At 43.5% G+C, this 27272-nt stretch overlaps 1 protein-coding gene and 1 long non-coding RNA gene across 2 annotated transcripts in view; one reads left to right on the top strand and one right to left on the bottom strand.

Annotated features, from left to right (window-relative positions):
* LOC124306891 (transcription factor Sox-5) overlaps positions 1-27272 on the top strand; it is a 133452-nt gene that overhangs the window by 16447 nt on the left and 89733 nt on the right. Inside the window, exon 2 of the mRNA XM_046768017.1 lies at positions 15391-15490. The gene's annotated coding sequence lies outside the window, so the exon portion shown is untranslated. The remainder of the gene's footprint in view (positions 1-15390; positions 15491-27272) is intronic.
* On the bottom strand, positions 112-16498 carry LOC124306893 (uncharacterized). The gene is made up of 3 exons (XR_006908706.1): positions 16348-16498; positions 782-858; positions 112-158 (listed from the first exon to the last, which is right to left on the bottom strand). It is a non-coding gene; the product is annotated as an uncharacterized LOC124306893 (long non-coding RNA).

Here is a 27272-nt window from a genome sequence, read left to right as displayed (position 1 = left end):
GAATTGTCGACGTTATTATACTCGGACACCATTTGCGTTCTACGCGAGCTTTGTTATAAATTTTCCCGCGTTCGTCAGATGGACTTGCATACAGATTTTCATCGTTGATATCCGATGCATCCGAGGGGGGAAGTTCACTTCTTTAATTTCAGCTGTACCTGAAAATTATCGAGGAATTAGCATTTTTAGTTTTTTTTTTTTGGAATGTAGAAAATTACTCTCCGTGAGAGAACGGAAGGGATTAGAGTGAAAAGCGAATCTTGCAGAAATATTTATTTTCGTCTGGAAAATCGGAAAATGTCAAGGAATTTGATCTGTCATTGATGCTAAACAACTTGATTACAAAATCGTTGTTATATTTGTGTCAGATATTATTTTTACGCTTCAAATCTTCCGAAATCATATCATTACGATTTGAATAAGCGAAAGAACACTGAGATTACGCTTGCAACATGTCGAAAGAATTTATGGTTCTGTGGAGAGACGATGAAATAATCGATACACTATATTCCGTCATCTCCCAATCCAACCGCGATTCTTCTTATTTCACGTGCAAAGCAGTAGATACAAGTTGGATTTTTCAAATTCTTCTGTAAGTATAAGCAAATGACATTTATTTGATTCACAGTTTTTGTTTCACTGCTCCAAAATAATCGTACACGTGCCTTATATTTTATATTTATGTCCGTATATATATGCACGGTATTCCAACTGCAGCAACCGAATCTCGGTAAAGACAAGTAAGACGATCCATTATGAAATAAGGCAACTAATTACATACCCCAAGATTAGAGAGTGCCTTCTAACGAACCTTCCGCCTCCCGTTCTTCGAAGAACTTCACTCTGCGGCGATGCTGACTGGCATATGGACGATTCAGAAAACAGAAACAAGAAGAAGAAAAATAAGAAGGAGAAGGGGAGAAGCTTATAGTTAATGCTTTCACAAATACTGCAGCATTTGTTCGACACGAGGAAGAGAAAGAGTCTGAAAATAGTCGGGGTTTTCATATAGATTTTGCATCAAACGACAAAATCTCGTGCAAGCTTCAGCAGATTTCATAAATTGGGAAGTGGGAAAGAGAGGAAAGTAATAATCATTTTCTCTTTTCCTTCAAACAGTGACGTATACCTGATTGAATTGACCCCGGAGAGTATATACACATAATACATACTTGTTATTGAAGTACTCGCAAAGACTCGTTGGCATATTGCGTTATACTCGCGTAGGTATATAGGAACCATAATAAAATAATAAAGAGAAGCAAACTAAACGTTAGCTCGCCAGCTCCTTTGACCTCCAATGGCTGTTTACCGATAGAGTAATTAACTAATTAAGTAATAAATGTCAATAAAAGTGATTATTTAGCTGCCGCGGAGAAAAGTATCGCTGCTGAAAATACTGATACAAATTTTACGCACCTGTATATGATTTTATACTTTACACATCATACGTTTTCACACACGTCATTTATATCGACGGTGATTTTCACGGCGCAGGCTCTGGAAACAGCGAGTTTTCACTCTCGTTCTCGTTCGCGTTTTACTTTTTGGTAAAAAAAAGAAAAAAGAAACGAAAAAAAAGGGAAATAAAAAAATCGAGCTTCGGTTATGCCGCGAGTGTAAAGCTCAACGCACGACGAAGCGACGTATAAGAGCGGGAGAGCAAATTTAGTCAGGCAGTTATGCGGGAGAATCAAGCCGCGATCTATATACATACACATATATGTATAATAGCTTCCTGTGCTTACAATATTAGAATCTCTTCTGCTCTACCGAAGGGGACACGTCTCGCGAATATTCTCAAGACTGTTCATCGAAATTACACTCTCGTTGAGAGATTTGCGGGGAACGCTCGATATTCTTTACCCCGAGGATCTTTATTACAGCTGCGCTGCGATCAACGCCTTTGACGGAATTTATTCCTATTTATTACTCCTAGTCTGTACAATTATCCTTGTACATTATTATAATGCGTTTAGGTATAAGTGTCCTTCTAATCTTACCGCTTTCGCTGTAATAATAATCGCTGAATCATTTATAATACATTCAAGTCGACATTAACATTATCTTTTATACTGCGCCGTATGATCCATGCATTTGTGTCATTATGAATATATTATACATCCTATCTCTCTCTCTCTCTCTCTCACTCTCTCTCTCTCTCTCTCTTTTTTTTTTTACCAAAATTGTACAACCGGTAAGGATGTATATTTTACCTCCTCGTTTTTTTTTTTTGTTTCTTTTTCTATTCTTTAGAATAGTCTGGGGGATTATTGTGACGAAATTATTATTCCTTAAGAATAATTTCTGTACATATATATATATTACACTTTTTAGATCTCGTTACATCCTATATATATATATGTTTCCTTCTCAGTGCACGCCGGCGTCACGGGAAACCAGAAAAACATTTTCACGGTCGCAATTGAAAACCGTTTCCGTCACGCAATTCCCTCTTTTTCGGTTTCACGTTCATTCTTAGGTCATTTGTTCAAACAAGAAACAATTATTAGAGCCTAACTAATTTTTTAACAACAAACCTTTTAGACTCACGACATTTCATTGTGTCTGCAGAATGTCAAAATTAGTCTCTGTATAGTTTGCAGCTTTTTCTTCTTCTTGGAAAAAGTTTACGAAAAAACTCACTCAGAACGATCATAAAGCATCGAAGAATCAATCGATGATCAACTCGATCATCCAGGTTAAATACATCGGTGAAAATGAAGTCAACCGGCTCTGTGTCGAACGTTTATGTTGTGCTTCTTTTTCTTTTCTCCTTTTTCCGCCGCATTCTGTTACGGGATAATTTATTATCTCTAGATAATTAGGCATCTATATATCACGCGCATTTATATTATACATATATATGTATACACACGTGTACATATATGTAATGTAGACATTATAGTATATACCAGTACCCGATACGTGATATGCATTCGTGAAAGGCAAGACACGAGGCACGGTACATACGGTGATTTTCACGGTAATGGAAATAACGTGTCGCAGCGTCAACTCGCGTCAATTTCAGAGGCACGATATCTTTGTTCAAGAGAATAAAGAAGGAGAAGAAAAAGAGAAAACAATAAAAGCAAAGGACAAACGGATCCGAAATATTTATTGGTATACACGGTTAAATTATTACTATTCACGAAATTTTTCTCCTTCACTCGAGGTGATTTCAATCGAGAATCAAATCTTTCGATCTGTGGTATAATAATATTTGCATATGATAGAACGTTCAAGAGAATTACACTTGAAGTTACTTTTGGTGTATAGGCATAGATTCGAGTAGAAGTTCTCAACGTTCCGTGATTTCGTATACCTATATTCGTATATATATATACATATATATCATTTATTTACACTCACTTAGGCACCTGGCTTTTATAAGTATTTCGGTACAGTCACATACCGCTGTTTGAACGGTTCTTCTTTCATTTTATTTTTTCATTCTAGTTTTTAAAATTTTTTCGTAAAGCGAAGCCATGTTCTCTGAATACTTGAAAAATTTTAAACCGATCACTGGGTCTTCCCAACAAGTGAATTTATACAGAGCGAGGGACAATTATTTTTTGTAAAAACCATGGGATAGGAAGTTAGAGCACCTACATTGAAATGGAATACCAAGTTTAAAAATACGGATTCAGTCACGATTTCACTTGTGTGTAATTATTTTCTAGAAAACTTGCTTCATCGGATCAGCTAATGTTGTGCCAGCTGCACGTTTCAAGATTCAGTCTCGTTCCGAAGTCGATTTCGATTTCCCGACACCCTGATAAGAAATTGACGCGAATTACGCATCATTGAACGTATGATTGAAATATCAGGAATCCCATGACAAACCGTATCACCGCAAAGAAATTTTTCTTCTCCTATTTTCTTTACCTGAGATCCGCACTCGTGCTCGATACGAATCCAAGGTGTAACGAATATCGCGTGAGATATCGAATTGCAGATAAATAATTTTGCTCGTAATTTGTTGACATGTAAATCGCGACCGCGATCGCAACGGCGACGAAAGGGTTCGTCCAGTCCTCGAGTTCCTTTGATCCTCTCGAAGGATCGTACAAGGTACGTGTAGGCGAGTGGCGTGCCGCGGTATCTCTACGATGTTATAAATAAAGTATATACGCACGCACTCACGTTCATATACATCTCTGATATCACACAAGCAGCACAGTGAGTATATAAAGCGTACCGGGTGAATTGAATTATTTTGAGCAGTGAGCTCGGAGCACAGTAGTCTTTTATGAACGAATCGACAATGGAGTCTTTGTGCAATACGGATACGTAGGCGGGGTGGAAGGGAATGGGCGGCTGGGGGCGGGGGGGGGGGGGGGGGGGGGAGGGTCAGTGCAGCTTTCTATACAGCCATCGCGTGAATGTGCTAATAACGAAGGTAAATTTGTTCCAAGGAATCATTAATTAAAGTATTTTGTAACGAGGCGCCCGTTGCCGACGCCTTACGTTGTGTATGTATATGTATATTGTATAAGTACATGTATATGTATATGTATGCACACATGTACGTACAGCGTTACACCCGCAATCGTATCGTAAATACCCATGTATAAAAATATACGGTACGTACAATGGTACGTAATATACGCAGAAGCTAGTGGAATGTTTTATTTCGCACAGCGGGGTGATTCCATCTGTAGTAAAAGAGGTGAGACTTAGGTACGAAAAAGTTCGTAACTCAACCTGGCGAATGAAGACCAGTGATCATAGAATCGCTAATGTTTCAAAGAGAATGTTATTCTTTTCACGAGATAGCAAGGCAACAACGGAGCTTCTCTTCTTTTCTCTTCTCTTCTCTGACGGCTTTCAGGGTAAAAGCTTCGACGACAGAAGGTTCGCAGTGTCGGCCTACCTACAACTCGGCGTAGATTATATGTATACCTACATATGTATAATACATTATCTAGATTCGCAACCATGACGTGAATACGACGCAGTCCGGAGCTTGCAAGCTTGCGATATATACTGCAGATAGGCGCGGTGTACTCTTTTACTTATGTACCGCAGTCGCCGATGTAAGACGTATCGGTTGTAAGTTTGCAAGTTGACTTCTCGATGCAGTCGCGTGCAGTGTTGAATCCATTTGTATGGGAGGTTTGCTGGAAAGGATGGGAACACGGGAGGCGTAGTATTTGTATAACTCTCATATTCCTCTTCACTACGTGTATAAGCCAATATCGTTCTGCGTCGAAAAAGACAAGCAGCCTCGGCTATTCAAAGCCTCCATTCAAAGCGCATGACTCCATTCTTGAAACCGTGCCACGTACGCCTTATGATATACATATGTGTATATACGGATACGAATATGTGTATAGGTATACGCGTTTGTGATTCGCTGCTACGTTTACCTTCTCTGAATCGGTACGTAAAGGAAGTCTTGAGCTCACCCACTCGACGCCATTTGATTCTGGCTATAATAATGAAGGACTTCCTGTCGCCCGGAAAACTATCGGAAATCCGACAACTTTTACAAGTTTTACTCGCGTTAACAGCTGATTTGTGATTAATTTTGTAAAAGCAATTATCGAATTTATACGCAGGATGGGGTTTGGTCTATTCTGTAAAGAAGTGCAGCGTGTCGCGTGGTTGGAGCGAGAAAACGAGGTTTCACAAAACACGTTAACTTCGACAGTTTTAGTTTGCGCTTCTCACCTAAAGAAGTGGAAATTTGATGTGAAAAACAAAGATTGTAATCGGGAACTTGATTCGTAGATCGAAAGGAGTAAAAAATTGCATGCGGAAAAGCGTAGAAGAAAATGTTTAGTCGAGAAAAACAGAAGTTTCTTCCCGATATTCGAACACGACCGTGTACGAGCCTGTCTATCTATTCACTGCACGAGCAGAGCTATTTATTACCGGCGTTCAATGATAACGAGGAAATCGTTCGCGCAGGGACGAAACCCTTGGTTGAAGAGCAATCGATGCTCCCTGCAGCACCCTCGTTCGTCGAGCGAAAGCTGCGCTTATTAAGCCTCCGTGTACGCAGACACATGTTCGACGCAAGCCACCCTCCCCTGCACGCCGTTTCGCGATCAGATCCGCAGAGACGTAACGAAAACGGACAAAAAGACGAAGGAACGAGACACCGGAAGATGGAAGCGCGAGACTTTGTCGAAAGTGTCCGCGGATTGTTCGCCGATCGATTCTCCTCGATCGAGGGGAGATAAAAAGGGGAACGGAACGGTCGCCGTTGACGTCAGACAGTCCGGCACAGAGGCGCTGCTTCATCCGTCCCACTAATTGTCATTTTCCGGTAACTTCCGGCAGACGATGCTTTTTTCATCGGCAGGGCTTTACGGGTGTTTTCAATTATTTTTACGATTAAGAGTTTCATCTGTGCCGGCCTCTCTCCGATACATCGCGGCACTTCGTGCCCCAGGAACCTGCCGCCGTTACAGGCACTCGATGCTCGCTCGTAGATAGGCAGGCACTCACGTGTCCCGGTGTTTGTGACGGTAATTACACGCGAACCCCTACAACAGAAGCCAACCCCCCAACTCGACGAGAGTCGCCGCGTCCAACCGTGAGGGGTAATCGATCGTTACCGTATTTTCCTTTAATAGCTCGTTCCCGCCGACGCGTGCTGACGGTGAGTAAAAAATGTGGGAAGGTTGAAAAATCGAGGAAACAACCAGTTGAACGTGTTTTCACGACATTCGTAGTACGTAGGTACAGGCGAATAAGCTTCGGGGAAGATTTTTTCTCACACCTATAGCTCATTGTCGGTGTATAAGTGTCAGTCTTCGATCCGAAGTTTATGTTTCTACACGTCTCGCCATGATGATACATTAATTATGTAGATTAGAGCACGGAATTATAGCGATTCGAGGGGCTATTCACTCGACGATCGGGTCATAAATTTAACGGTTTTAGCAAGAAATTAGGATGAAAAAAGAAATCAATTTATACACGCTGGGAACCAACGAGGACGCACTGGATAAGGTAGAAATTAGTAGAAATCATTCGAAATCAGTTTTAATCAATCGGGTTCGTTCGCTCGATTTCCAAGCAAATGTCCCTTTCCGTTAATCTGATTACGTCGATGACCTCGGGCTGTTTTTTGCCATTATCATAATTCACGTGAAATCCTAGCTCATTACGTACCACGTCTGCTAATTGACGATCTCGACGTTTGATTCTATTTGAGGTATAAAAGAAAAACTAAAAAATTCTCATCGATTTGTTAAAAATGCTTTCGAATTCTTGGACACAAATATTTATCGATCGATTTAGATACCCCATACATTTAAACCAACGTGTCATATGTTATGCAACGAAATTTTAACGCAGCGTAAAATCTTTTCAATCGATATTGAAAATATGTATACCTATGTACACGTAGGTATAACGTATGCATGATCGATGAATTTCGGGGTGTAATAGCGAGCGTTTACGATGATAATATAGCAATGCACCGCATAACAGGGAACAACAAATGGATCGGCGATCGGCCGATTAGGTGACGAGAGATCGTGGTCATTTCTTCGGGGAACCAGTTTTACCTCTGGGCATTTCTATTACGACTGAGAGCTAAATAAGAGAAGTGAAACGCCGTGAATGTGGCTGTTCGTAGGTCGTTGTGAACGTTTTGATCCGAAGCGCGCCATCTTAACCTAGAGTCGTTACCCACCGATAGCCGGGGGTCCCTCTCACACGTCCTCATCGGGTATGGTTATAATGGAATGACGATTATCTCTCCGTATGGTCAGGCTTCTCGAACGATCGCGTCATCTTATCGCATCCCGCGGGGTTTCGGCCAACGGCGAAATTCATCCAGTGTATACCGAGTCTCTCCGCCTATCGAATCTCGACTAACCAACCACATCCTAAACGGTTGCATCAGTCGCGACACGACCGTTTCCACCTGTTTGTCGGAAATCGTCGCAACCTTGCCAACGAATTAAGCAAGGATTGACCCAATGTGCAAAAAGTCCTGCGTCACGGTTCGAATCAATGGTCGCGAAGACGGTGAACCCCGGAAACAATTGGAAAGGTGAAAACCGCTCGGAGATTTGTTTCTTCATGGGTGAAAGGAGAAAGAAGGATGATCCCCCTGTTGTTTTGATAAGTGGAGAGGTGAGGGGGCAAGGCAAACGCTGTTTGGGTAATTCGAGCAGATTGTCCGGCTCACAATCAGTCAGTCAGGAGTCACCGGCAGTCGGTGCGCGTTGTTTTCTCCTGTGGGAAGGGCTCCTCCGGTCGACCGTGTAAAATCCCGGGACCGAGGGTTGGAGTGAGAATTTTCGTTGTGAAAGCGGGGGTGGATAAGGATCGAGGGCGGGACCCTCGACTCCGCTACAGAAGGATTAGCTCCCCCATCTAGCACTTTCGTCCGGCTCATTGTAAACTGATTATCTGGAAATGAGAGAAATCTCCACCGTTCGTTCGTTGGTTCGTTCGTTCGTTCGTTCGTTCGTTCGTTCAGCGTACCTTTTGCCCGACAATCAGCCTCGACGATTCAATGGAAGGTACAAACGACCCTTTGATCCTTGCTCGACTCAACGATTCGCGGATTTACCGATTTAAGGCTCCGTCGCACACTTCGCGTCGCTTCTGTCCGACGACGCTGGAATATCGATTCGAGTATCAGGGCGGCTCGGTATAATTGTACGAAATTATTATTACTACCAAATTTACCATTTCCGTATGCAGGGAGCGAAAAATTCGCCGTCGATTGATCAGCGAGCGTATGCGTGTACCTACACTTTTTTTTTGATATTTTAATCATTATCGTTAAGGTCACAACGGCTGCCCAAAGTTCCCATTGACGTTCTCCTCCCCCTACCCGCCGTTGGCGGCAAGTGTTTGACTTACTCGGTAAGCGTGGAGCCATTTTCACCTGGTCAAACAAAACACAACGAGGACGAGCCTCGTGTCATTGTGTTTGCATTATTATTATGTTAATCACGAAAAGGCAGTGACAATACGTCAACCTCAATTTCGTTCCTGGTTCGGCTCAAACTAACACACATATTTACTCATGTAGCTGAACAAACGTTGTACCTGCCTAACTCCGCGGCAAGGCTTGCTCGGCTGGCCTACCTAGGCAAATCGTTCCGTACTCATAGTTTCACCTACTCGCACGGCTACTCGTGGTCACGTAGAGAGGCTGCAGGGATTCTTCGATCACCGATTCTCGCGTGCGTTTTGTCTGGAAACAAGCGGCACGGACGGGAGAAACCGAAAACCCAAGCGATCATCGATCGTTGGCAAATTTCGCTGATCAAACTTTTTTAATACTATATTACGGCTCGTATGTATGCGACACGTATATGTCGGTCAAATATTTTATCATTGCCACACGTATTAAATAACACACGTTAAACGCACCACGTGCTTCGCGCGGACACGCGGCTCTAATATGCCAACACGTCAACGACTACGCGTGCGAACGAGACTTGGTCCCATATTTTCGTGTATAACCCGATCTTTTCTGCAGTTGGGAATTTAATCGCATAATACGAATGAATGAAATGTCGTACACGCTAATATCGCTAATTTTTGACCGATTGTTATTATTGAACGTTAAGTGTGCTTATCATTACATGTAGTAAAATACTACAGTTGCGTGCCGAAAACTTTCCTTTCATACAAATGATATTTTTTTAAGAAAAGCTAGTTTCAGTTCGATCGAATAAATGTTTTTACTCTTAAGACGGAACGTTAACGGAATCGATGTATTTTGTGAATATTGAAATTCATTAGGTATTTGAATGATCTTTTTTTTTTTTTGTTTCAAACTGCGGAATTGAATTTTTAGACATTTACCGCAATGCCTATAATTAGCTATGATATACCTATTCTCAATGTCTTTCTCTCAGTGTGAAGCCTGGATATGATTGCCGCGAATCTTTCCGCATAGATACATAATTTTAATGTATGCCGGGGGAACAAACGGCAGCTGATTCGTCGAAATTTTAACAAAAACTGGTTTGACAAAGTGGTATCAAGGATATTCGATAAACTTTATGGATAACCGGTATGTATACGATCGACTAAAATTGCCAATAAATGAAAAATTTGACTCTTTCGACTAACGAATATTGAAATTCTTTCACACGAATGACGGTTCAGGCTATACCAAACTCTGTTTTAGTTCATGCACCACTAGCAATTATTATTAATAACATTGAACATAGAAAATTTTGACAAGATCTTGTAGCAATTTTATGCTGCACAAGTTCTCGCGTCTCATTTATACGCACTCGCTATGTAGAATTTCGAAATAAGCGCGTGCATACAAATCTTGAATACTCGATATTTATCCTCCACACGGGCAGCTGATTCTTCGAACAATTAGCATCTACCGATCGATATTCAATGATTTGGTTGAAAAGTGATACGTTCAAAGTCGCTTATACGTACGAGTAAATAAGATAGTAATATACGAGAAGCCTTTTGCCGCAGCAAGTCTTTCACGTCGCAAAAGCGACTCGGACCTCGAGATCAGAACCCGGATCGTTAGCGACATCCCGAGTATCGGGGCACGTGGTCCCGTCATGCAGCGAAGCTAACGGATTCGGTATAACAAGGCTTCGAAGTCGACGCGACGACGGTCAAGTGCAGCAGGAGTCGGCGAGAATCGGCCTCGACGCTACGCCGCCGGAGTGAAGAGCACTCGCGTATTATCGAGGCCAGCAATTATCATGGCCAAGGCAGGTTTTCGCCTCTATGGTTCGGCTCGGTTCTCATGGTATGGTGGGCCACGTCGCCTGGGAGCGGAGCGAGTCAAGTCCGCGGTGATTGAGTCCCGACTCGTCGTCGTCGTCGTCGTCGTCGTCGGCACCCTCGGGGCGCGTAACGCAATTACGATTGTTGTTTGAATGAACAATCAAGCGCCCTCCAGGCTCGCCCCAATCATTCAATTTCTGTTCAATCGCCGCCCCCGAAACTCGCGAAGGTCGAGACTTTGTGCACCGCGCGGGAGAGAAACTGAGAGAAGGAGAGCGAGAGAGAGAGAGAGAGACCAGAGAGCGGTAACAAAGCGAGACTTTGCCAGCTTCTTATTTCCTGCGGGTGACAGGGCGAATATTACCAGAAGAAATGTAATAACAGGTCGGGTTATCAGCACACACGGTCCCTCCGCGTTTCTCTCTCTCTCTCTCTCTCTCTCTCTCTCTCTCTCTCTCATCTCTCTCGTACCGCGACAGCAGCGCCGCGTTCCAGCCTCGTTTCACCCTGTGATTAGGTGCCGCATGCCCCTCGACAAGCCCCCGGGGGAAAAACCGTTCGAACACTCGAACACCCTACTCCATTATTTCGGTTACATCGCCCCCTTTCCGCCCCTTACTTCTCGCGCCCAGCCAGAACCGGCAATCTTCTTATACCCCGTTCATTTCGTTTCCTTTCATTTCATTCATTTTCATCGATGTCCGTGATTTCCTTTTCTATACTTTCTTTCGGCTTTTCACGATAATTCCTGGCAACGAACACTTACCGTCGTCGTCGGTCGTCTGTTTTTTCTTCGTTACAAGTACACACTACGCAACGCACGATATGACTTTTCCGGTATTTTTAGAAAGTCTTCCGAAGACGTGAGCGAAGATTTTGCGTCGATCCGATCGGTTCACCATTTTTTCTAATTGTCCCAAATTTCATTCGCGATCGATGAGGCTCTTACTTATCGTCTAGTTAGGTAATCGGCTCTCACGATCTGCTCGATTCGACTAGTTTAAAAAATTTATGGTTCATTAAATCGCTTCTTTTCATTTGGACACAAGTATTTTATATTTTTTACGATTTTATTTCCTTTCTAATCACTTTATCACACCAGTTTCATCAATTGTATAAACTCGGTTGACGTGAAATCTTTAATTCATAGATCAATACCGCCAGGATATGCAAATTATATATTCTGTGGCCGACGACGTGACGAAAAATACTGTTATCTTCTTTATTACTGTGTAGGTACGATATAATAATCGTAAGTACATGTATCTGTAACCTCATACAGCGTCGACTCTCTAAAAACTGTATAATTAGCGATCAGGATTGTCCAGGCGATGATCGATATTTCGGAGGACCAAAAATTAAGATTCGAGGAATTCATCTCTCGTTATTTCATCTCCGCATGTTTAAAATCTCGATACATCGACCCTTCCAAGTTTTAACCCCCAACCGTTTATCCTCTCGAACGTACCAGAATAAACCATTCGTCCCGATCCCGCACCTGCGTGCAGTTACACGCATACGGGTGTAAGATACAATAACACAGCCCACACCGCATTTATCATACAACATACACGTGTGAGTGCGCGCGCGCGTGTGTTGAGACTGCGGGAATGACACACGCTCGGTATTACGTATAACGCCAAGATTGAGGTAAAACACTTGCAGGTCTCTCTCCGAAGGTGCGTTGTATCAGCTGTGCAGAGGTACGATACGTACATACAACACGCATCGACCGCCGATTCGCGAGACGAGAAATCCAACTTCCACTCGCTCGCTCGCTCGCTCGCACTCGAGATCGGAGGTACGTAGGTATAACCCGCGAAGCACCGGCACGAAGGAGGGCAGCGGGCAGCGAGTGACCGGATCGTGGCGGGGTCGTCGTCCTCCGGCGTCCTTGCCAGCCACCTGACCACGCCGTCAGCACCGCGGCTAGCCGGCACGCAGGACGCGAGCCGCGCGCCACCTAGTCGCCGCTCGCTTCGTTCGCTTCGTTCGCTTCGCTCGCTACCTTCGCGCCGCGACCCCGTCCTACCCCATCCTAGCGCAGCGTTAAACTTGCACTCCGAGCGCACACGCCCGCGAACGGACCTCGTCTACGTTCGCCTGCCTTGTAACTTGTGTACCCGCCCAACTACGTACCTCTACTACTCGATGCGCGAGAGCGAATTGCCTCGATATTATCGAGGCTTTGCGCTATTAATAGAGAGGAGAGCTCCTGTCCTTGATACCTGCGGATGCTCCTGCTGCGCGTTAACCCTTTTTGGCTCGTGATATCGGGACTATTTGATCGTTCGTCGGATCCACAAATTCGTAGACCACTCGTCCATACATATAATAAAAGATTGCCGATCCAGCCAATCTGGGAAATTCTTTATTACGTGCATTCCGGATGGTGGACGACATTTTGCACACGCGTTGAAATAAATTGAGTCAAAAAGAAAGTACCGATTTTGCCGTTAAGATTTATTCTTCTTCAATTTCCATCTTTATCATTTAATTACAAATTTTGAAGCTGAAGGTCAATCGGAGATCACGTTATTGAAAATGGTTGAACTTGATTCCCTGAATAATAAGATCGTTCAGAGACGCAGAGTCAGATGGACCATCCTGTATAGCTGTGTTCAGAATTTACGTCTCGTGCGGGTATTTTTTCAATTCTTACATTTTACTCGCTGCGCTAGCTTGATTATGAATATTTATGTATAGACATGATAATGACGATGTTAATAACAATGCGAATACGCGTGTTTAAGGTCTAAACTTCATAGTCACTAGTTTTTACGCGACCTTCTGTTTTTTATTCATGAATTATTCAAATCCGACGTTTTTAGAAAAAAAACAAATCCGATACATTGAAGCGATAAGTCAAGGAAAAAGCTTGCTTACGATCGGTTTCGATCCGTGAAAGTGGAAAATAGCCGGGAATTTTCTAAACCACATTGAACGGCCTCCTTGTCATTCGTTCAATCTTTTTGAACATGCGTAACATTCCATAATAATAGCAACTTAAAATTGCCAGCGCGTAAAGACTTCACGAATGAGTTAATTATGATTAATCGCAGGTAGGCGATAATTGGCAGTTTATGAAATTTTTTGGAATTGGATACGAAGTCAGGAAGAATCAGGTTTGAACATCGTCTATTCCGACTACAGCTTTCGGAATTATAACCTGTTCTACAACAGGATTCGACGTTATTATGCACCATTTCAGCCATAAATTATTGACGACGTATAGATTTTTTATTCGTAAGTTCTAACGATTTCGTACCGAGCTATCGAATGGCGTGATTCGATCTGCGGCTACGAGCCGTCGTCTTGAGCTAGATTATAATCGTTATTGTATACCCGTGGCAGCTTCCCGCGTTGCAGACGGGTGGATAAATTGCGCTATTATAGACGTACATCTGTATCATTACAGCTGTGGTTATAATGTCGGAAATTAAAAGAAATAATTTATAACAACGACTTATTATTTACTACGACTGCAGCGACCGAAAGGAACGAGTCGAGTTGAGAATAAAAGAGGAGACAAATATTACCGGTATTAAACATCTGTACACCCGTAACTGTTATGAAGACGCAGCTATCTGGCTAATAAATTTATTGCCGAGGGTATATAATATAATAATGACGTATTAATTAACCATTCGAATTCTTGATTTTTCAACCAATTATATACTTTACTCTCACGTTTGCAGGTGATTGGCTTACTTTAGCTGCTGTACGCGTATTTTTCTTCTTCTTCATCGTCTTTTATGCAGTCCTGTAACGATGCAATTAACGTCAAATATACCACATATAGATATTCAAAACGGTTGATCGTTTTACCCGATACGTAAACTCGAGCGTCGTATCTTATAGGTATTCAAAATCGATATAATTTTTTTTCTGAATTCAATTCACGTTGTTCTTAACCAAGGAAAAAATTATACGAATACTGAAAATGGTACGGAGAAGAGAACCGATTTATTCGTGTGTGAAGCGAAATATATATCGTCGATTAAAATTCCCGATTACGCATAGATCTTTATAAGTATCCTAATAGTTCTTGAGAACAACGATATTGCTTTCATACGTAGAATTCATATTGCATATACGTGTATAATATGTGTGTACATAAAATACCGGCAATATTATATGCAAATTATTGTCGTTTCGTTTCTCTGTTTGTATTTCGTTTGTCACAATCAAGATCCGGGAGCGTAAAAAATTTGTACCCGAACGCGATGAGGTAAAAAAGTTTGTCCACAATCGTGAGATTTACCCGGTATATGCTTCTGCGCTGCAGAAAATACATACGTACACCTAATTATAACCTGCCTGTGCACACGGGCGCAGGTATTTTTACTAATACATTGCAAATTTTTCTGCGAATATGACCGATGGCCGTCGTACGCGACTGCGAACCTCATCGGCTGACTCGTGACGCACGTCTCGTTACAAAGTTGAATTCCTTTGTAACGTGTATGGAAAATAAGAAATATCCACACACTCGACGGAATTTGAAAGCGAACTGTGACGCAAGAGTTGATTCCTCGGCGACATTGTGCATTAAATATTCCGGCGTGTGATTTAGCTTTTTGCGATTACGTAACAAAGATGCATGACTTTCGTACGATAATTCTTTTTCTTACCATCTTTTCTCGATTTGCGATATTCTTGTAACATTGTTTTTATTTTCGTCGTTTTTTGCAGAAACGAACAGGTCCTGATGTTCCCTCCGATATACGAACGGTCGGTGGGCACGAAGCGCCGATAAAAAGCCGAGAATCAGCTGGCAGAAGATTCCAACCCGGTAAGTTATTTCAGTATCGATTGTGCAACATTTTCACAACGATTTGTCCAGCCGATCGATTTCGCATAATATTACGAATGCACATCTGCTGCTCTTTTCCTTACCTGTGAACGAGCATGAAATGAAATAGCTGGGAGAATTAGTCACGCGGTATTTGAAAATTGAGGAACGATTTTTTTGAGCCAAAAGTTTACAACAATCGTTCCAAACTCCGATAGTTTGGTAAATATTTTACGATTGCCGAGCTTGGTCGGATCTCATTACGAACAAAATCGGTAGTCAAATTTATGCGAATTAATTCCGACTAATCGCGTGCTTAAACGACTCTGTAAGCTGTCTCGAAACACTCATTAAAAGGTGAATATTAATCCTATAATAAAAACGTGAATAAAAGTAAGAATTATACGGGATAAAAGTAAACATTTACGGCTACATGTGGATATACGTGAGTTGAAACGACGCTGCGATCGGCAAGCAGAACAACGAAGGCGCCTGCAAATAAATTGGAAGCGTGAATTTCCGGTGCTCCTTGCACGCGATGATCGTAAAACAAGGTGGTCGATTCGTTGTTACGATCGGGGATCTTACGGTCGTCAGAATGCATAGAAATATAGAAATATATTACGTAGGCTTTACAGAAATCGAGGCGGGTGTTTGCTGTCTACGAGTGGGAATCGAGCAGCGAAGTTTGTTTGCAGGCGGATATCTAATCTGCGAAAATATGACTCGGGCGACAAAGTAAACTTGAGGAAATGTAGGGTGCAGAGGAGCGTAGATCAACGATCGGTTAGGGCCCCGGTTATGATCGATCAAACTCGTTCATCCTCGTATACAGACTTACTTACTTACTCACTCACCTATTAGTCTCTGGCTTCCGCAAATTCCCTCTGCAATGGCTCTTGTAGTTCTCCACGTGTGTGTCAAAGTGCCGCGGTTGTAATCCATTAGATTCTGCGTCAAGACTAGCGATTTTGCAACAGTTGGATTATTTTTCCGGCGACAAGAGAGTTTGGCCAAAACGGATCCTTCTTCTTCTTTTTCTTGCTTGGTTCCCCGCCACCGGTGAGTGACTGTAAAATTTATTTTCCCATTGCGAAACCTTCAGCTATCCGTAGCTTAATAACGAGATCAGATCAGACCTGTATTCCATATTTTTTATTGCGCTTTTTTCTGATTCTTATTTTTGAACGTCAAACGAGGTGATTGGACAAATGTGAAATACTCAGGCAGATTCATTTAAGTTGTAATTACTATCTCAGGAAATGTGAAATAAGTTTGAAAATCAGTCAAAACGTGCGGCACTCAATAAACATCTATATTCACCTTTAATCATTTTTCTCGACGATAAAAAGAAGTGAGTTTCTCGTGAAATTAAAACTCGAACGATTCGCCCTAGATTTTTAAAAGATCCTGTTTCTAGTTCGAGGATTAAAAATATTTTTGATACCTTCTTCGTTAACGTATTGAAGAAATAAGGTGTAAATTTAAATGAGAAAACATACAATTTTTTTACCAATACAATCAATAATCTAAGGAAAATTCTACATTGACGTGGATACCTGTTATAACTTACGAGCTTAAGTTATCGACTATGGCTGTTGTTGCGTAATAATTATTATGCCTCGAAATTCGAGTGCCGATGTTGTGACGAACGAATCATAAACGCTGCCCATTTTGTTATCCACGTAAAAATTCAACACGTTTGTTAATTAATTCTGGGGTTATTAACGAATATTTCAAACACTGTTGCGCAACGCTCGATTTTAGTCGCACACGTTTTATGCCACCGAATTAACTTTCATCCTGTACCCAACTGTAGCGACGCCTTTATCAGGTTATCAAAACCGCCTCGTGATAAAAAAAAGAAGCAACAAGTAAATCAATAAATAACAAAAGGGCTGTAAAAAAAATAAGGTATTAAAAAAATTGTATGCTCTGCAAGCGAGCAGGTAAAAATCAGATTTCCATCTTTCGCACGCTGGTTGCATATATATTAGTGATCGAAGGTTATCAATCCCTTTGAAGATGAACGACGTGCAAAAATGCGAGTCGTATTTTCCACGCAGTTTCAGATGCGCGTGGGAAAATAATATAACTATATAATTACGATAAAATTAAATTCTCTCTTTAGAGAATTTAATTAACGCTAATTATTTATAAACGTAACGCGCAAAGCGTCGATCATACCCGTTGTGAAGGCGATCGCGCGTAGGAAGAAAAATTCTCGACGAAAGGAAGTCGAGGTAAAAAAAAGTAAAAGCCGACAGAGAGTGAGAGAATTGTCTGGGAGACTTGATTGAACGATCAATTAATATTTTCTCGCATTACACGGGTACCTAATGGAATTATTAATCTGCCGCGCCGCGACCAATCGACCCGTCATATCTGCAGGTGACAAATAATACCGCAATGAATTATCGGATATAGTCCAATACGCAAAGCGGTTACCGTTTCGATTAGTCAATGTAGGTCCCGCGAATAATAATCCAACAATCGAACCGCGTTGGTCGGTCGGTTTATAACGTAGCGACTCACTGTAGAATACGATTAGAAAGGGTTGCGATTACCGCGTGTGGAAACAAGCGATAATTCACAATCCGAAGCCTATTTTCTCTGGGGTTCCGTGCATGTGTGGAGACAACCATGGATATTTTTTTTTTCTTTTTTTCATTTTACTCCCCCACTTCCCGACATTTCATCCGCATGGCGTATATACGACACGCGAAAGTCAATCCGTGTTCGTTACCTTTCTGCCAAAGTGCAAACTATAAAACACACGCACACATTCGTATATTCGCACAGAAATTGCGCAACTCGTGATATTGTGCGGTGCATGTACCCTGTATAATAATATCCCACATCGCAGGCTTGGATAGACAGGCTATAGTTGGCTATCCGCCTATGTGCAATATAGAAAGGCCGGTTATATTGACTTACTTATACCAGCGCAAAACGCGCTGAGCACACAGAGATCGGCCACAGCAGCGGCAGCAGCAGCTTGTCTCGTATTTGTAAATACAACAATATGTGCACCGACAATAATGGCCACGTTTGTGTTGGTTCGTCGATCGGTTGGGTGGTCGGTGTTGGTGGGTATCACTGTGTTCCCTCTAACGCAGATTAAGATTTTTGCCACCTTCGTACCTAGCGCAAATCCGAACACACCCAGATTGCAATTTAGCACCTGCGATTTAATGTAATTTATTATATATACCACAGGTTCGTATTATCGAATTACAACTGCACGCGTAATATATTACGTATTACCAAAAACTCGAGATTCGTGGAAACGGCTAGATTATTACCGCTGTTTTATATTTTTTCGGGGTTATCATTCATTCTTTGAACCGATCGTCTGTAAAAACTCGTTTAAAACTAAGATGGCCACCGATCTCGGTAAACGTTTGGAACTTTAAATTTCATCCGAGAATATCATCGCGATTTATAAACGTGCCTCGGGCTGGCCGAGAAAGAGAAAAAGATGGAGAAAGAGAGACTGGATTTTTACGAGCTCGTAACGGTGCGTCGGTTTTTAGGTATTGGTAGATATATCGTAGGTATAGGTAAGACAGATGTGTTTAGAATAAAATTAGAATTCACCGCGATCATTCCGTCTCCGCGAAATTCCTCGTCATCTTCTGTCACGACAATTCCGCGGCAATTCGCTCTACAGGATGAAGAGAAAAATACGAGGGAGGGGTTAAACGGAAAGAAATCATCCCCTGAGAGCGTTCGTTGACTGATATTTTAAAGAAAAAAGAAATAAGGAAAAGAAAAACAATCAGGAAAAAAGGAATGGAGAAATGTGAGAGAAAAATGTAGCATAAAATAAAATAAAATGAAATAAAATATGAGACCCGGTGGAAATATCCGGTAGATGGGAGGAGGCGCTTCCGTTGCCGCCCATCGAAGCTCGCAGTTTCTGCAGATTTCATCATCAGGTTAGAGCCTGGCCGCAACGGTTTTCCCTCTTTTCAATCTCTCGCCCATCTCTCTTTCTCTCGCCATCGTTATCTCACCTCTTCTCACTCTCCCCTCATCGCTTATACCGCACAGGTACTGCACAGCATCCAGCATCGCGTTCAAGCGAATCTTCACGAGAGGCAAGCTTTTGTCGAAATACCGATTGTCCACCCTCGAACACGTCACTATGACATTGATGATTGTTATACCAGCCTGGGCGCCGATTTACATGATTATTGTCTTGATCAGATGTGAGGTAAAGAGTACAAATTAGACAAACGAGATTGGAATCGAACAAAAAACACCTGCAAAGTTTGGTCATTCCGAACGTTATACTTGAGCGTAAGACCTTTCGTCAGATAATTTTTTTTGTTTTTTTTGCATTTGTTTCATGTCTCACTTTGTCATACTCGTAGCTACGGGATTAATTTTTATGTCAATTAGCATGCACGTTGTTTCATTCCTGTTTCGTCATATCGTATACCGAACCTGTAGAACGCGTAGATCGAGGAGTATTTCCGTGAAACCTTCGACGCAATGTGCAACGTTCCCGTGCTGCACCCACACGTGCGATATGTATAACCGGGTGCAGTTCTACTTGTGCCAATTAGAAAACAATAGCGGTAACAATGCAGCCTGGCAGAGAGCAGGTTACGCGGGGGAACGAGCCGTATAACGCCACAACAACTTGTGAAACAATGCTCGAGCTCGCTCGTGTAATCCAGTTCGCAATTTCGCTCTCTCTCTCTCTCTCTCTCTCTTTCTTTTTGGATCTAATTTTTTACGCCCCGGTACCGCGATCACGCCGCGCGGTAGTGACTTTCACTGTATCCGCCGTAACAAATTGAATAAGGCTTATTTATTGTTGTGCGGCGAAACTGCTCGCGGTTTATACTCTGCAACTATATTATATGATATAACAATAATAATATATAATCTTGCCTCGGTCGGTATTGCGGGTGACTGTAGTATCTTTTGCAAGAAAAAAAAAAAAAAGAAATTCATTTCCATCCCAACGAGTAAATTACGTCGATTCGTACGTTTGTCAGTACGCGACTTCTGTACGCTGGGGAAAAATCCAATCTTTATTTTATTACGGGATGAAAAAACGCGTTGTATTTATACGAGACGGCGTGTACGCGATGCAAACAAACGCGCGTGGATGTCTTTCCGCGGGGGCATTAAAATATACGTACCCACCACCACCCACCTTACCGCCCTTTCATACATACATACCTTGTACCTTGTCACTCAAAGAAGAAATAATGTACCTCCCTGATTACCCGCCTCGGTGGAAATCATTCCGTTTCTTTCCCATCCCACCTTTCGTCTTGTTTTTCTCCTGTTTCTGTGTCCTCTTATTCCTCGTTTCTGCAGGGAGACGGTCGAACGGACGGGTGGAAAGGAGGAGGACGAGGGGGAGGGGGTAAAAATGATGTTTGCGCAAAACTCAAATGCATTACCAAGTTCATCTTCTGAAGTAGGTTGGTGGCGGCGTCGAGGGGGATGAGGGAGAGGGCTGTCTTGGTCTCCCTTTTATCTCTTATCGTTGCTCCTGTGTGTGTATTTGTTTTCTTAATTTTAAGTCAAGAAAAAGGAGAAGAAGAAGAAGAGTGCGTCTTCTTCTACTTTTTCTTTATACATCGTTTGAGAGCAGGAGGAAAAATGAATTTAATAAAAATAAAAAAAATAAAAAATTGAAATATGAAATAAAATAAGCGAGAAAGGAGAAAAACGAATGAAAGGACGATATAAAGGAATATGTATAACGATGGAATAGTATTTATGCATGTATATCAAATCTTGTACAAACCCTCCGCCCCCCCCCTCCCCTAAAATTGCGTATACAAAAACACCTTGGAATTACACGAAATGAATGCGCACGCATATATACATCGAAAAGTCTTTCATGTCCCACAGAATCGTTGTTCCTCGATCTTGTGGATTCACAACGTCGAGCGCAAAGAGCTTTTCTTTAATTAGTCAATTAAACACACTGTCACGTTGATTCTGTATTACGTATACGATACACACCTCGTACATATTCGAAAGAAATGAAAAATCGAGCCTCGCCCGCAAATCGACCCAATTACACTAATTAGTTTCAAACGATGCGATGACACGTGGTAATGCAAATGAACAAAAACAAATATAAAAATAAAGAACAAACGTTTTTGGGAGTAGAAAAAACATCTTCAGTCTCGAAGTGGAAAGGATAGAAAAAAAAAAAAAATATTACGCGAAGAAGGCAAACGGGAAACAGGGTTCACCGTAGCGTAGCTACTACCCATAATATATGGCGAACCACGCGACGTAAAATTCTCCAATTGCAAAATTGATGCGGCTTATGTTACCGGGGGGCCGGTTGAGGTCTCGCGGGTATCCTCTGCCCCCTTGCAACGCGGAGGCGAGAGAAAGAGAGAGAGAGAGGGGGTTCTCCTCGTTTCACCGTAAAGTAACTCCCTGATATTGTGCAGCGCAGGGAGACGTAATTCATTTTTTACCGGACTCGGGTCAATTATTTATAAATTGCTGCTCCCCCGGGGGTCGCAGGGGGTGGTTTTTTCTCGTCTGGAAGCGGGCCCGCCTACGTATATAATACACCTACACCCATACCTATAGTATACACCTTATACCCACTATCTCTATTCGCGGAGTCTGGTGTCACGCCGGCTATTTTTTTTTATTATTTATTTTTTCTTCTCCCATCCTCTTCTCGCTACTTTTATTTCTTGTCATCCGACTTTCGGTTTCCCCTTGTATAGGTTTTTACCTCGCCATTCCAATTCCGCCGAACACATAATTACTCGTGGGAAGGACGTTCGGATCGGTATTTTTTTTTTTGCCCCGATCATCTCTCGACGCGTTATTCATCCGTTAATGAACCGATCATCCGCCGAAACGGAAATCCTGAACAAACGCTGAGAAAATGAAACTAACCACGTGCTTCGATAAGACTAGCCGATAAGGATCAAGGTGTGCATCCACACAAAGACGCCGACCCACAATCTCTCTCCCTCTCTCTCTCTCTCTCTCTCTGTTTGCTGCAGTAAAGTTAGCTACCCCCGTTGTTACGAACCCGACGCATATACACAGAGTATACATCCTCGTGTCGCGTTTGATGCTCAGATCATCCCGACACGACGAGGGCCACGCGCTTTGACTGCTCCCCGGAGGACAAAATCTCTCCCCCTCTCTCCGTCCCCATTTGTCGCTTTATCTATCCCTTCCCCCTCCCTCTCTCTCGGCAAACCTGACCAAACTCTCTATTTTCCCCGGGCGTACGTACAGCAGAACGACCCTTTTGAATTATACACCGCGTGATGCATTCACTGCCTTGGAGATCCACCGATAAGGATGATAATTCCGTAAGGACACATGTATGCAATTCATTACGCCGATCCGTGAAACGTGCACCTCGGGGGTTGCACCCTCGATATAATCGCCTCGCGCAGTCTGCATCCTACGCGTATACCTATCGGGGTTCAGTTTCGTCGGGGAAAATAAGATAGTGACAAAAAATATCTCTTCGGTTTTTTCCCTCTTCACTCTTTTTCCCCCATTCTCATTATACCCGCTTCGCAAGTTTTTTTTTTTTTTTTGTTTCTCAACCGTATAAGACGAAGATCCATGTAAAAAAACTTCTGGTTATTAAAAGAGTTGATAAGAAAAAAAAAACAGAAAAAGAAAATGCATTCATCTTGGTTTGAAAAATTTTAGTTGGATTTCTTTGAAGTATGACGATATCAAGCGCGAATCTGGCCGAAGGTTCTTCTTCTTCGTCTCGTTCGAGTCTACTGCCCCATAAAAAACTTGGTAACGTTTTATCTTCTTCTCGTTTTCCATTTTCGCTAGTGATTTTTCTTGAGAAATTTTTCATCACGTGTTACTGGGCTGAATCGGATCGACGAGAGCGGTAAAGCGTCACCTGAAAACGGTGAACCTTCAACCCCAGGCACCCGCGAAGCCCGGAAGGTGACAAATCAGAGGTGTTAACTCGACGCGAGATAAACGAGCCTTGCAACGTGTCCGGGTGCAGAGGAACCGAGAGTCGTCTTGCCGAGCTTGAGGCTACCCTTGAAACAACCTTGATATTATCCAGTTGTAGAGGGTCCATTGTCGGCCGGTCTCATATAGACATTGTGTACTCTTTGAGCCTCCACAAAGCCTCTCTCGCCTTGCAGGCTCCGGCTGGCTGCAACGCTCCGTTCTTCACGTGTCCGGTACACTTATATGCCTTTGCGATAGTTTAGATACGTTAGACGCGTTCACACAGAGACGGAGAGAGACACGATGCATTGTGCCGGACGTATCGTGGAGCGTCGTCGTCCTCCTCCTCCTCCTTCTGAGGTCCAAACTCTAAGCTAAACGTAGATTGCGTGGCTAGACGACGAGTCGAGAGAGGAGAGAGGAGAGAGGGTCATTTTTCACCGCGCAGCCCTCCGGTACCGTCTCTCCTACGACTGAAATGTATACCGTACACACATGCGTGTGTTTTTTTTTCTCTCTCGTTCTCTCTCTCTCTCTCTCTCTCTCTCTCTCTCTCTCTTACACACGAATACACAATGGCCAGTTTAGGCGAGAAGAATTTCCATGCGGAGATTAATTAGTTACATGGGGACTTAGCGCGTGTAGTTCGCTAGCTCCAGCGAGTGCCTTGGGGGGTGAGGAGGACAGGGGGGCGATATGGGGATGCCGCGACGGTTCTTTCTAGACGCCATAAGCCTCTTGTGTGGAACGCTGCCGCGCATGCGTGCCGCGGCCTTAAACGGACAATAAGTCTCGGCCGGCTCGGTGAATGTGAGCATTAAACGATTATAAGGAAGGATTTATACTCTAAGAATAAATAGATTCAACAATGGGAGAGATACTTGAATGCACGTATACAGAATGTTGCCTCGCGCATGCAGCTTCACGGGCGCCCAACGGATATCCCGTGAAATTCACTCGTGGGAACCTTAAGACGAGGACGAAGACGATACCATATCGTCTCGAAATTTCGTTCCTTGTGTTTCGAATTCGGGCGCCTTTCTACGGTACGTCGGTTGGCGCAAAACTTACGCTCAACTCTTGGGGGAAGAAAATCTTTTCCAGGGGTGTTCAGACCAGCGCGCACCCCCAAGTCGTGGCCGGATCAGGCTGTGAGACAAAAACAGCAGCTGAAACATCTTGTTTGTCCTTCTACCCCGAGCTGCGTTTCCTGTCCTAAAACTCTAGATCTCGATTCCTTCTTATCTCGGAGTGGTTTCAGCGGTGAACGGGGGTTTCAAACGGTCGATTGATTCTTCGGCACGCACCCGTTCAACGTATTATAACATGCTCTTCAGGCATGCTCAACACTGTGAGAAATCATTAACGCGTGTCGGCGATGCTTGGACCGTCTCTATAAGGTATAATCTGTAACCTCGTCCGGTTATGATCCGATCCTCCTTCCTCTCCTCCCCCTATGAGATAAATAGAGAAAGATGTTACGTTTGGCCGGTTGGAGCATCCATCAACCAGCTGCTTCTATATCCATTGTGTCGTCACCGTTTCGTCTGGACGGGTTAGGCCACTCGGGACACGTCGACTCCACCTCGGACAAATGTCTATTCTCTGCGCAGGGCGATTAGCCACCGTTGCGATGCCGAGTGTGCAACATGTGGCGGATCATCTCTTGTTCCACTTCCCTTCCAGCTCTTGGCCGCCTTCCGTACCGTCTCGAAAGCGCGATTGGTCGGGCGGATGGCTTGTTATATTCTTATCGAAACAAACGTTTCCCCGCATCGTGACGACGTTGACGATACTGATCATCGAGATTCCAAAGCGGTTGACCACGAATTCGGAATTACCGTACATGTGGATTCGTCTTGAAGCTAATTCGTTTTTTTTTTTTTTGTTTTTTTTTCTTCTGGAAATGTTATACAGACATCGGTGGTTGCTTTTAGGTAAGGATTAAACGTTGCGCGAACCTCCTACGCGTGAGAAGGTAGAATTATCCGCACGTTTTGCTGCAGGTTTGTATTGAAGCAGCGCAGGTTGCATAGTCGAACAGGATAAGATAAGAACGTCTCGAATGTAATTTACGCGCTCGACAAGTAAGGCGACTTGTGATTTTTAGTTTAGAGTTACCCGCACGGTACAGTTGCGTGACTGCTTCCTCTTCGGCCAAGTGCAGCCACTGGGTGTCCTGCATGTTACCTTCGACCGTTTCTCCCTCTCTCTCCCTCTCTCTCGCTCTCTCTCTCTCTCTCTCTCTCTCTCGATTTCCTTCCTTCAAAAACTACGTCCAAACGGCCAGAGACTACGATGGTTGAAGGGCACAGGAAATCCGGCCGTTCTCGACTGCACGCGCGGTCTTTTAGAGCCGTGGTGTACGACTTGTTCATTCTCGCCGAAGATAAAGTAATTTACAAATGGTCATTTCTCCGCTCGACGGCTACCGCGCACGTGGGTGTCGACGCCCAGGGGGAGGGGGATGGTAGAGAACGAGAAGAACTCTTTGATGCTCGGCGTAGATGCGATGATAATGATGATGGAGCCTGCCGCTACATTTAATGGTAGTCAGCCGGCCCTGCGTACCTGCCTTCTCTTCTTCTTCTTATACCTCTATATCAGCGTCTAGTACCGCGCAGTAGGTACGTTTCCATGCCCCACGGGCTCCACGGACTCTCCGGGAACAGTAGTCAAGATCACTTCGCGTCTGATACGCGTATGTACATACATGTATACTATTGTATACACTTATCATACGCGTGTCAAAACCAGGTGAATCGAAGAACCAGCATATTACGATTTTTTCATCACATTTTCGAATAGGAAGAGTTACACGCAGAGTCAAAGCACGGCAGAAAAAGAGACCAATTAGGTACCCACTCGACGCGACCCGCGCTCCTTACGTCACTCTATCCATAATCATTAAGATTTTATACCCGTTCGAATTTTCCGCGGATACGTCGGACGGATTGGGAAATGGAAAAAAAGAGACGGGCGGAGAGAGAAAGGGAGAGGGATAAAGAGAGGGGAGAAAAAACGATGGCTTTTTTGCCCCTCCGACCTTAATGGGGAAACTCGAACGCGTCTGCAACACCGGCACCCCGTAGTGGTCGAGAATCGCAAGACCGTCCTTAGCAAAAAGCAAATCGCGTTGATACCCGCAGCCTGCATCCGCTGCGGACTTGCACATACGCGAGGCACCCGGTATCCAGACTTGGAAAGTTTAGCATTACCATTGTTGTTCCGTAACTTTTCTTGCCTCTTACAAGGCTTTGTATATAGCCTCAAGCCGTCTTCTCCGTGTCGCGAATAACCGGGAGTTACGCGGCTTCTGCTGCTGCTGATGCTGGTGCCGCAGTTGCGTGTGCAGGTATCTCTCCGATCCTGTCGACGAAACGGTTTCAGCCGCTCATCAGTCGCCCTCGAACAAGAAGTTGAATTTCGTTTTTGATAAATCTCGCGTGAAACGGACCCCGGTGCACCAGGGAGAAACTCGAAGGCTACGGGAGTGGGCCGAGAGATGACAAAAGAAATGATTCCTGGACATACCTTAAGCTTCTGTTCAAGAATTAAGTGCGTCCTGCTTTCACGCAGTCCACATCGGGCACGAGAAAGTACCCGGTCCATCCGCCTTATACATACCAATCGAATAGAAAGCCAGATGAGTGTTTATAGGCAATCGGAATCATTAAAGTGTAGCTCTGCAGCCGGCGAGTTATACCTTGTTCGAACTAGGATCTCGTCACCTCGCTTCGTGACCCGGACTCGATATCCTCTTTATCCACGCTCCCAGGCTTTTAACGAACAACGCCGCCGCGCCCCTCAAACTCTCATCAACGAACGC

Source organism: Neodiprion virginianus, chromosome 6, assembly GCF_021901495.1.
Source record: "Neodiprion virginianus isolate iyNeoVirg1 chromosome 6, iyNeoVirg1.1, whole genome shotgun sequence".
NCBI classification, from domain to species: domain Eukaryota; kingdom Metazoa; phylum Arthropoda; class Insecta; order Hymenoptera; family Diprionidae; genus Neodiprion; species Neodiprion virginianus.
The sequence above is the reverse complement of the archived record's forward strand: the minus strand, read 5'-3'. Positions and strand labels throughout refer to the sequence as shown.